We start from the raw sequence: 12341 nt of genomic DNA, 5'->3' as shown, positions 1-12341 counted from the left end.
GGTGAAAAGTAGAGAAGAACAATGAGGCAGAAGGAACTTAACAACGGGACGGAACAATTGCGTTTCTGGAGTAGGCCAAAGCCTACTTCAGGATCGGAAGGAACCTAGCGCCCTCCAGAAGTCATTGGACTTCACATGCGAAGTCTTGTAATTTGAGGTGCAATGTCCCCTGAAGATGGAGGTTTCCATCCTTAGGCATTGTGGCTAGAAACCGTGTTCTCTGAAAAAGAAAAGAAAAGATAGGAATCTGCATTGCACTGAGTCAGACATTGGTCCATCTAGCTCAGTACGGTCTACACTGGCCGGCAGCAGTTTTCCAGTGTTTCACACAGGGGTCTTTCCCAACCCTACTGGGAGGTGTCAGAGATTGAGCCTGGGGCCTTCTGCATGCAGAGGAGGTGCTCTGCCCCTGAGCTATGTGCAACTAGTTCTCACCCTTTGACCAGCATAGCCTTGGCCTGGTGCTAAACACGGAGTCCTCAGAGGATGAACCAGACACTCCACAGGGCCTAGGAGCTTGAGGAGCAGGCAGGGATTCCTGAAACAAGTGCTGAGGACCCCCTTGCAGGGTCCTTTGGGGAGAAGCCTCCTGAGGAACCCTTGGAGATATCAGAGGAGGAGATGCAACCAGCCATCAAGAAAGCAAGCATAAAAAAAAAATAATTCCAGGAGCAGCCCAAAGAGCAACAACATACGGTAACCGGAGTCCCAGAGTCATTGCTCAGCTCGTGAGGGTCTGCTCTGGAGCATGGAGTCTACTTGTGAGTAATCGATCCTTGGAACACCTTTACTACCAGCAGCTGGAGTTGGGGAGTGGGCTAGGAGCCCAGAGGATAATATAAGGACCACATTCAATCCATGCATTTAAAGCATTATGATGCCACATTAAACAGTTGTGGCTCTTCCCCCCCCAAGGAATTGTGGGAGCTGTAGTTTGTTAAGGGTGCTGAGATTGGTTAGGAGACAGTGCTACAATTCCCAGAGTTCCCTGGGAAGATGGATCGACCTTTAAACAACTCTGGGAACTGTTGCTCTGTGAGGGGGTTTCCTAACAAAACTCAGTACCTTTAACAAGTTACAGTTCCCAGGATTTTTTTGTGGGAAGCCATGGCAGTTTAAAGTGGTATGATCCTGCTTTAAATATGTAATGCAAATGGGGCTTTAATCATGGCCATGAATTTTAGTGGGTCTACTCTGAGTAAGAGGCCAACAATAAGGGGGGGGCATTATTGGGTTGCTGTTTCTATTTTGATTACTGTATATATGTTGTGGTTTTATATTCTGGTTTTGTTGTATGAACTGCCCTGAGACCTCTGGGTATAGGGCAGTATAGAAATTAAATAAATAATAAGTAATGACAATAACGGGACGCGGGTGGCGCTGTGGGTTAAACCACAGAGCCTAGGGATTGCCGATCAGAAGGTCGGCGGTTCGAATCCCCACGACGGGGTGAGCTCCCGTTGCTCGGTCCCAGCTCCTGCCAACCTAGCAGTTCGAAAGCACGTCAAAGTGCAAGTAGATAAATAGGTACCGCTCCAGCGGGAAGGTAAACGGCGTTTCCGTGTGCTGCTCTGGTTCGCCAGAAGTGGCTTTGTCATGCTGGCCACATGACCTGGAAGCCGTACGCCAGCTCCCTCGGCCAATAACGCGAGATGAGCGCCGCAACCCCAGAGTCGGTCACGACTGGACCTAATGGTCAGGGGTCCCTTTAATAACAATAACAACTCTGAGCACAACCCATAAAACACAAAGCAGAATGTGCTTGCAGATGTCCCGTTTCCTCTTCCAATCTGGTACTTCATTACCCAAAGTAATCTATCCATTAATTTGTCTTTTATATTTTCTCCCTCGTTTTAATAATGTTATTTATTCATGATACACTCATGCCATTATCTACAAATCCTATTTATTGCCATATTAATGTTTTATCATTTTCCCTGATTGATTAACATATCAAGACATCATATTAAGAAATCTATTTTAATTCTCATAAGTTGGTAGATGCATTTTTTGCTTTCGCTGTAAAACTTTTAATGACTTTGTTTTATCACTTTCCTCTGTAATGTTCTTGTTCTAGCAGATTGCTTTTTTTAAAAAAAAGAGGTATCTCTGTATTTGTGCCACTATATTTCACACCATGGAAGAGGTTTGCTTCACCTAGGTTCCTGCCTGTGAAGAGTTTGTTGGACAAGAGCAGGCATCCCCAAACTGCGGCCCTCCAGATGTTTTGGCCTACAACTCCCATGATCCCTAACTAACAGGACCAGTGGCCGAGGGAGATGGGAAATGTAGTCCAAAACATCTGGAGGGCTGAAGTTTGGGGGTTCCTGGACTAGAGGACCCTTTGCTTTGATCTGGTAGGGTTCTTCTTATGTTTTAAGAGGATTGAGTGGGAGAAACCAACAGTGGGTCCAACAGTCAACAAGACAGTTTTTGCATGTGCTGCAGAGAAAAAGTGAGGGGCAGATGGGGCCTGTCAACCTGGGAAGGGAGCCCATCTAGAAGGAGGAAAACACTGATCCTAACCCCCCTCTACCTTGCAGGATATATCTGGGAGAAGAAAAGGCTAATGAGTAAACCCTACACCAGGCATCCCCAAACTGCGGCCCTCCAGATGTTTTGGCCTACAACTCCCATGATCCCTAGTTAACAGGACCAGTGGTCAGGGATGATGGGAATTGTAGTCCAAAACATCTGGAGGGCCGAAGTTTGGGGATGCCTGCCCTACACAAATCCAAAATGGAGTCCCTAAGGCGGTTGGGTGGCGCCTTGTATGCCTCTTTCTGGCAACTCTGGCAGCCAAGCTGGTGCCAAATGTCTTCTTCTGCTTTCCTTCTGCTCAGACCACCAATAAACTGCTTTCCATCAGTGAGGCTGAGAGTGGAGTTTTGTTGTCTGAGCAGCCCAGGACCTCCATACACACTGCCCAGGTTTGTGTCCCAGAGAGGTCACTTCTGTGCTACTAACGCAGCAGTTTTACTTCACCTCCAGAGGCACACTCCATTGTCTCTCGAGATGGATGCCAGCAATATCACCTGGGGGATATGTGTGTGTATAAATATGCCTGTATTAGTGAGCATACAGAAATACATTGCATTAGGAGAAACTGCTTGCGAAAATGTGCATATTTGTCAAACCTTCATTCAAAAATATTCTGATTAGGGAAAACCACTGCTAAAAACTGGACATCCTGGGCAACCATCTCGGTGATCTTTGTGCGCTGTGCAGGCCTGACGCACCGACTCGACCCCGCGGACTGGGCTCTGGCTCGGACTAGCCTCTAGCTCGTCCATGGCATGCGCAGCTTCTCTCTGTGGCTTAGTGGCCTTGCGACTGGCATCAAGCTCCTCTCTTTCATAATTCTCCGTGGCGGTGGCCTCCTTCAAGGCTGAAGCAAGGGTAACCTCTTCTTTAGCCACAATGCCTCTTCTGGCTTTCTTGCTGCTCAGACCACCAATAAACCGATCCAGGAGAGTCTCTTCCAGATTTTGGAAGCTGCAGCGCTGAGCGAGCTTCCAGAGTTCGGCCAGAAATACGGTTACAGACTCCCCAGCAAGCTGCTGCCTCTTGTGGAACTCCATCCGGGGCCATCTTGGTCTCAGTAGGCGCCAAGTGGCTCATTAGGCAGGCAAGAATATCTTTTGAGAGATGTCTCACTCAGCTTCGCTGGAGCAAGCAATGCCTTGGCCAGCTTGAAGGTCTCAGGCCCACAGTAGCTTAGGAATGTGGCCCTTCTTCTGCTGGCATCGGTGATCCCTTGAACCACTGTGAAGAATTTGAAGTGTTCAACGTAGTCTTCCCACGTGTGGGGCTCTGATGGCTGGAAGGGCTCCAATACCCTTGGACTCTCCATTCTCCTAGCGGGCAGGGTCGTCTTCTCAGCTGGCCAGTGAGTCTTGTTCTCAGTTGCAATCCGGACTCTAAGGCAGGGCTGCGTTTAACCGCTCCTCAGTATTCCGGATCCCACCTTCGTCGCCAGTTGTTGTGACGTGGGGTTCGTGATTTCAGCGCTCTTGACATAATATGCTGGAGACAGTTCTCTAGTAACACTTCTTTATTAAAGCAAACAAGACTAAGCTCTGAGGAGAGGAAAGCTACATTTATTGGGACGGGGGACTAGCTAGAAAGGGACACATTTTGGAGGGAACAATATCAGGCAATCACAGTGCTACCTTTTGGAGGAAACCAATAAGACAGAGGATCCAAATACAGCAGCTTAAACGAACCAATAGTAGCTGTACCTTCTGGAACCAAAAGGCAGTTACTTTACCCTAATGCAAATACATACAATAGTAATACAGATATAAAATCCTTTGACTCAACACACAACACCTTTCCCTACCTGTAACGAAGTCTAAGCAGATCCTAACTGAAAGAGACACATATTCTCTCCCTGTCCACTTACCTTCCTTTCCTTTCTTTCCCTTGTAGTAAATTTAAGACTGTAAGCTCCCTGGGGCAGAGATCCATATCTCTTGTGGTCTCTAAAGCGGCCTGCGTGCTGACAGCACTGAGTAAATATGCCGGAAGTGAGTTTCGCTGGCGGGGTGTGTGGAATGCTTCTACCTTATGTACAGCGCTGCAAGCTTTCAGCCACTAAGCTACAGTACTACAAGTTTAATCCTATTAAACCCTTGCGCCAAAGGAAATTGCTCCAGGCTAAGAGGTTTGCTTTGCTACAATACGCACCTCTGATCACTGAGACAATTTCTGGAGGGCATCAGCACTCCTTGAAATTAAGCCTAGTTCAGTGCTTTTTCTTTTGTTTGTTTTTTTCTTTCATGCGAATCAATTCTCACAAGCTTTCTTCTTCTTTTTAAGAGTTATGTTGGGTTTTTTTGCCTTCTTGCAAGCCTGCAAACAGTTTATTGCTCTGCTTGCAGGAATTGAGCTGTCATAGATAGTGCTGGTATTTGTATAAGGAAAGATATATCGCTTCCCTTGGCTTGGGAGCTGAGTTCTCTGGCTATGGGGCCTGGCTGAAGAGAGATAAGGCGAGGGCCTCCTTTTCTTAATGGCCACTAGTTAAGTTAAAACTGAATAAACAAATAAAAAAAACCAGCTATTTCCCGCTGGGAAACAAACAGAACTGAAAAAAGGAAGGCACCTGGTGCAGTTCAGTCGTGTTTCATCTGGAACCAGGAGTCTTAAGTTTGCAGAGGAAGGAGAGGATGGTCAAAGTGTGCAGATGTCAACTGAGGTCAACACAAGGACCCATCTAGTCCAGCAGCCTGCTCTCAAAGTGGCCAAACAGAAGCCTATGGGAAGCACGCAAGCAGGACCTGAGTCGGGGCCGGTTGAAGACATTTTGCCACCTGAGGCAAAATAGAAAATGGTGCCTCCCTCCCCTGAGGCAACTGGAGGCAGCCAAGGGAAGCCCAGGCGTGCTGAAGGTGGTGGTGTAAGGTGCTGTTAAGCAAGTTCCAGGACTTCAGAGATTGACCAGAAATGAAAGCCAGGCAGCGATATTCTTTTAACAAGAAAGTTTATATAGATTCAAGTTGTTTTGTACAAAGCAAGTTGGATGCATTTAGAAATGGAAAAATGCATGCTGTGACCAAAATAGGAGGCCAAAGCGAAGCAAGCAGCAGCAGAGGTGTCCCCGCTCTTCCCAGGTGATGACCACAGGTGACAGGCACAAGAGAAGGAGGTGAGCAGTCAGTGGCATGCAGTGAAATTTCTCATAGGGGAACAGTAAGGGCCAGAGGCACTAGCTTGTGAGGGCAATTGGGGGAATGACATCACACATGTGACGTCATGATGTCCTAACATGGCACATGTGAGTACTGTGCCTCCCTCCCTATTTTGGACAGAAGCTTAGGGGCACATTTAGGGGACTAGCCTAGTTCCCCTGCTCCATTGTGAGCAGTGCAATCCTTTGGAGCCTGGACCTATCACCTCTCCCAGCTGTGCCCAGCCTGCCGCCTGAGGTGACTGCCACGTCGTGGCTAATGAGCAGGCCGGCCCTGACTTGAGTGCAACAGCAACTCTTCCCCACCTGCGATTCTCAGCAACAGGTGCTTAGAGACCTACTGCGTCTGGTGGAACATAGTCATTGATACCCTGGGCAGCGCTTGGGGGAGGGAAGAGAAACCCACAGAGTCAATATAAGTTATCTCATGCAAAGAAAACCTGGTGGAGTCCCCTGAGTAAACATCTGTGAGCCCTTGGGGGGTCTGCAGGTGCCAAGCTGAGAACCCCAACTATCCAGCCAACATGTTATTGGGGCATGGATAACTGTGACTAGATCATCTCCCTAAGGACACACAAAGAACCCTGCTGGATCTGGCAAAAGGCCCATCTAGTCCAGCCTCCTGTCCTTATGGTGGCCCTCCAGATGCATGTTGGGAATCCCCCCATAAAACAGCACTCTCCCTGCTTGTGATTCCCAGCAACTAGCATTTGGAGGCGGACTGTGTCTTCCCAAAAAGAATTATTGGAGGGAGGTTTTTGGTTTTGTTTTGTTTTTACCAGGGAGGGATGTGAAACAAGATGGGGACAGCTGGAGCAGATGGCCGTTACATCGAAACGTCTGCTGCCCAGGCTCAGGTTATGGAAACGCCGAGAGCCCAGGGAGTGAGTAAGTACTGGAAGCACAGTCAGAGGGATTTGCAAATAGCCATGTGGCTAATTGATTTGATCTCGGGGCTTGTTGCCTCTCGCCTCCTCCAAACGGTGGTTCTTTAATGAGGCCCGCTGACTAATTGGCACTCGTTAATGGGACCGTGACTGCCAGTTGCTCCAGGCCCTGTTTTGCTGCTCTGCGTGATCACGGGCGCCTTGCTTATGAATAGGCATCCTTCTGAACATTCCCGCCATACCTGGGGATAGCAATTATGCCGAGTTCTCACGCACCGATCAGGTGCTGCCTCTTTACTGTTCTCTGGCTCACCGGTGCGCCTCCCTGGGCCCTGCATAAAAGCAGCGAGGGGCCATTCCATAAGGATCGTGCTGAAGCTCAGAACTGAGAAAGTCCCACCCTGTTCCTTTGCTTTATTCAAAGGCCTTACCATGTGTGGGGAGAGGGGGGAAGGAGCTCATTGGTAGGGATGGAGGGATCTGTCAGCTGTGGTTCTCATGCCCCCACCCCCACCCCACCTCAAAAAATTAAATTCTTTATGCTCTAATATTATAAAATATCCTTATGGGAAATCCATCGGTGTTTCAGTTCAAATTTTCCATCCTATACAATTTTTTGTATACAGTTTGTTTGTTTTAATTTGTATACAACCCTTCCTCTGAAGATCACAGGGTGGTTCATTCACAACATAAAACACAATATGGAAAACAAACCCCTAAGCAATAATAATAAAAACAAACAAACCAATAACCCCACTCCCACAGACACATTTAAAAGGCCATAGAACCTCTATCAGCCAAACACCTGGCTGGAGAGAAATGTTTTTGCCTGGTGCCTAAAGATAATAATAATAATTATAATTATAATTATAATTATAATTATAATTTATTTATCTGGTTTCCCCAGCCACTCTGGGCGGCTTCCAACAGAAGGATAAAATAATCGATTAAAGATTAAAAGCCTCCCTAAACAGGGCTGCCTTCAGATGTCTTCTAAAAATCTGATAGCTGTTTTTTAGATATGTAATGAAGGTGCCTGGCAAGCGTCCCTGAGAAGAGCATTTAGGAAAAGGCCCATTCTCATGTTTCTGCCCTCTGGACCTCTCATGGAGGATACCCAAAGAAAGGCCTCAGATGACAACTGCAGGGTCTGGGTCAGTTCATATAGGGAGAGGCAGTCCTTGAGGTATTGTGGTCCTGAGCCGTTTCAGGTTTTATACGTCAAAACCAGCACTTTGAATTGGGCCTGGAAACTAACTGGCAGCCAGTGCTGTTGAACCAGGGTTGGTGTTCTATGCTTGCCTCACTGAGCAACGTGGCCGCTGAATTCTGCACCAGCTGAAGTTTCCGAACCGTCTTCAGTGGCAGCCCTACACACAACGTGTTGTAGTAATCTAAGCTAGAACACTAATCATATACACTTTTTTGCAAACAATACTGTGCTGTTTTCATTCTAATATGTGCGTTCGCCTACACACAAGGCAAAATTATGAGAAGGGTGAATTTCCACAGGTGTTCAAGTTTCGGCTCAAGTATCGGCTCAAGAAGTGAGAGTTAGGTAGCTTCTCGTTAAAATGCAAACAAACTTGAATATCTCTTCTTTCCCTACTCATCAGGGATAAAGGCTGGGGTCTCTTTTCCATATGAACTAAGAAGAGTCCTGCAGGATCAGGCCAATGTCCCGTCTAGACTGTTCTCTAGGTGGCCAATCTAGACTGTTCTCATGGTGGCCAATCAGATGCCTGTGGGAAACCCACAAGCAAGACCCAAATACCATTCTCCCCTCCTGTGGCTTCCAGCAACTGGTATTCAGGAGCATTGCTGCCTCTGACCGTGAAGACAGAGCCTAAGCCTAGCCATCGTGGCTACTAGCCACAGATATCCTCTGTGAATTTGTCCTCTAGATCCTCCCAAAGCATGGACAATGACCAAGGATGATAGAAATTGTAGTTCAACAGCACCTGGAAGGCCTCAGGCTCCTGAAAGCCATTAAATTGTTTTAAACTGCTTTTGACCTTGAGTTTTAATGTTGTAACCCACCCTGGGACCTTAGGTGAAGGGTGGGTAAATAATAATAATAAGGGTTCCTGCTGTGTCTCTGCATGAGTATCTGATCTGAATTTATTTAGACTCATTAGAAAGGGTGAGCTTTAACGATGAAGTTAAAGGAGGTGGTTGCACAGAGTCTGCTTGGAGGGCCGGCAGTTCCCCAACTCCTAAGTTAGATGGATCAGTGCTATGAAATTCTGTATAAGGCTGCTGCTTCCTTTGTTCTCAAGCTATGCCTCGATCATTGCCTCCTGACCAGTAATTGCGTGGGAAAAGAACCTGACATCAACTCCGGGAGAATGGTTGCTATTCCTGTAATTGGGAAGCAGAGCCGTGACTAATGAGTCACCTGGCTCTGAAGGGTGACATCACTTGCCTTGCACCTTTCAGCCCATTATAATAGTTACATAATCGTTTAGGGCAGTCTCCCCAACCAGCAGCAGGAAATGAAGACTGGCCAAAGAGTGTGTAATGGGAGGAAGAGCAGGATCCAAAAACTGGCATGCGCTCAGATTAACCAAGGCTTGGAGTAGGATTTCCCCTGATCTTTAGTGATACCCGCTTGCAGAATCGCTGACTCAACCTTCTTGACATTGAGCCACGTAAGCAGGAAAAGAATAATAGGAAAACAAGCCGCCCTTCAAAGTACAAATACACTGGCTTTTCTTTCAAAGTGTTATATAAGAGTTCCTCTGAACATGGGCAGAGTGCCTTTCCCCAGCCTGAGCCATTGCAGCATGTTCTCACGTACTTAGGCACCTAGGATTTCCTTCCTAGGAGTGTTAGTACAGTGGAGTGCAGGCCATTATTATTATTATTATTATTATTATTATTATTATTACTATTATTAATACCCCACCCATCTGGCTGGGTTTCCTCAGCCACTTTGGGCGGCTTCCAACAAAAAATAAAAAATACATTAAAACACCAGACATTAAAAAGTTCCCTAAACTTCAGATGTCTTCTAAATGTCAGATAGTTGTTTATTTCTTTGATACCTGATGGGAGGGCATTCCACAGGGCCCTGTTTCATGACAATAAAGCAGTATACAGATTTTAAAAACAGGTTTTAAAAAATGAGATTGATATGCATCTTAATAGGCAAATTTCCCTTTTCAAAGTAATAATGCATATTTTGAGCAGCTGATTTTATATATACTTGAGTTGCCTTTTTAGGTCAACTTGCTTTTAACTCCTGACTTCTAGTGAAAATCCTGGTGTGCATTTTATGTTTTGTGTAAACTGATTAGCCGTTTCTAATAATTTAAAAAACAAACACGACCTTCAGCTCCAGCCAGCCTGGCCAAAGATTAGGAAGGATAGTTTTTGTGGTCTGGTTCCTCCGCCCCCATCCCTGAACTTTAGTTTTGTATTTCCAGCAGTTCAGCTATATCTTTACTGGATTACAGCTCCCATCACTGCTGACTATTGGTTATGTGGGCTGCTGCTGGAGGGGTTTTCCAGCAACATCTGGGGGGCCACAGGTTCCCCCACCATGGCTTTCGACAAACAGCTGGTTTCCTCTGGCCCACACCGGTTCTGAGTCAGCTGCTAGCCACTGGCTGGAAGGCACACAAGACGTTAACTCAGGCCCAAATACAGTAAACTACAATATAAAGAAAGGTGTAGTGTATTTCCCTTTCAGATCACATTTATTATTGTTGCTGTTGTTATATTTATCAGCTAATAGTGGTTTGTAAAAAGGAAAGGTTATTCCACTTTTAGCAAATATTAACGTGTGGCAGGAAGATAAAATAAAACAGGACCGAGTAAAATGAATTTATGCAAATCTAAATGAAATTATGTAAAACCTAATTGAATAAAGACGTAAAACAAAATCTTGAATTTCCCTGGCAAGGCACAACAGCCTCTCTTTAAGAACTGCACTCTCTTTTTAAGAGCTTTCTCCTCTTATCCGTTAAACTGCAGAAAATGCATAGCCTTCACAGCTGGGTGTTTATTTTGCCCGACTGGTAGATAAATTGGAGACTTGTGATCAGATCTCCCCATAAAAATTGTCCTAAGTATTGCTTTCCCAATGCATCACGGAGAACTGCATTGGTTCTTCAACTATATTCCTCTCACTGTGGTTTGTCTCTCTCTCTCTCTGTGTGTGTGTGTGTGTGTGTGCCGAATTTTTGCATTGTGCAATTTTTCTTGTGAAAAGAGTGCTTTGTGGAACATGGGAGGCGGGACAGTTAATGTCCCTGAAAAGTGCTAAAAGCGGACATGGATAACTCAAAAAAGTTGGCATTGAAATACTATGCAAAAGTTCTATTCTGCTTATACCAGGATACAGTATTGGCAAAGACAGAATCTCAGAGGACAGCTTGAATTAAGCAGACAGTTCAGAGTTTCTTCGCTACATTTCTTCTAATTGACTGGAAGGAGATCTGTGATGAAAGCCAACTCCTGGTCCCCTTTGGAGACTTCCTTGCCTTGCCTGGTGATGAATCACTCCTGGCATTCCTAGAGTGGCTTCTGTGGGAGAGACACGTGCCATTGTGTGTGAGATGGATCTAATACTCCCCTCCAGGCAACCAGACCCTGGACCACACCCAGAATGCACATGTCATTTGCATATGGATCAGGAGCAGAAAGCCGAAGCATGAGCACAGCAGACATGTTTTAAAAGTGCATACACAAGAGTAACTCATGTCTGTTCTTCCAGCCCCTGATCGCAGGAAGCGGAAAACCCTTAGTGCATTAAAACAGCTAACATTCCTTTATTTATTTACTTGCCAGCTTGCTTTATTTTTTATTCAATTGCTTTTTAAATTATGTTTTATTAATTTGTTAACAACAATAAAAAAGTGCAACCAGGACAAAGAATTAAAAATTTAAACCACAAAGCCTGGAAGGACAAAAGTACACAGATGGCAACTCAACTCCAAAGGGATAGCGAAGCAGTAGCTCATACGTAGGTTCCCTTTGCAAATAATAAAGAGATATCAAAAGTATTTTCCACCTGTGGATTCTATCATTACTGGAAACAGAGGTTCTTTATCATCTTAAATGGGCCAGACAGTCGCATATACTGGTGGGACTGAAATGGGTTTGTTTACAACCATTTTACACTTTCAAGCTCTGGAAAGAGAGAAAACATAGCCTAGATCTTCACCTTGGGTTAAACAAATGTGTCCCCAACTGATTGTGCTAAAGCTGTACTGATACAGATGCTGTTTGGAACAAGCTCTGCACCAACACCCTTTGGATGGAGGAATCCAAAAGACACCCCCCCCCAACTTGTTCCGCAGGACCATTCCCAGACACCCCCCACCCCGGCCAGGGAAGAAGGAGGTGAGTAAAGATTGATATTGAGAACAAGCCGGGAGTGAAGATATACAAGGTGAAGAATCAAAACGACCTTACTGCCCTGTTTCTCATATTTTAAGACATACCCATAAAATAAGCCATAGCAGGATTTTTAAGCATTCAAGGAATATAAGCCATACCCCAAAAATAAGACCTAGTGATAGGCACAGCAGCAATGCCGGCCGAGGCAGGAGGAGGAGGAAAAAAATAAGACATCCCTTGAAAATAAGCCATAGTGTGTTTTTTTGAGGAAAAAATAAATATAAGACGTGTCTTATAATATGAGAAACACGGTAGGTAGCTGAAGTAGAAATCAAAGGCCATCGCAGGAGGGAAAGGGGCCTGCTCTGAATCATGGCAGGTGGGTGCAGAGCCCAGGAGACAGCCAAAGGGCAACC

This window comes from Zootoca vivipara, chromosome 6, assembly GCF_965207765.1.
Source record: "Zootoca vivipara chromosome 6, rZooViv2.hap1.1, whole genome shotgun sequence".
NCBI classification, from domain to species: domain Eukaryota; kingdom Metazoa; phylum Chordata; class Lepidosauria; order Squamata; family Lacertidae; genus Zootoca; species Zootoca vivipara.
This window is presented reverse-complemented; position numbering follows the sequence as displayed.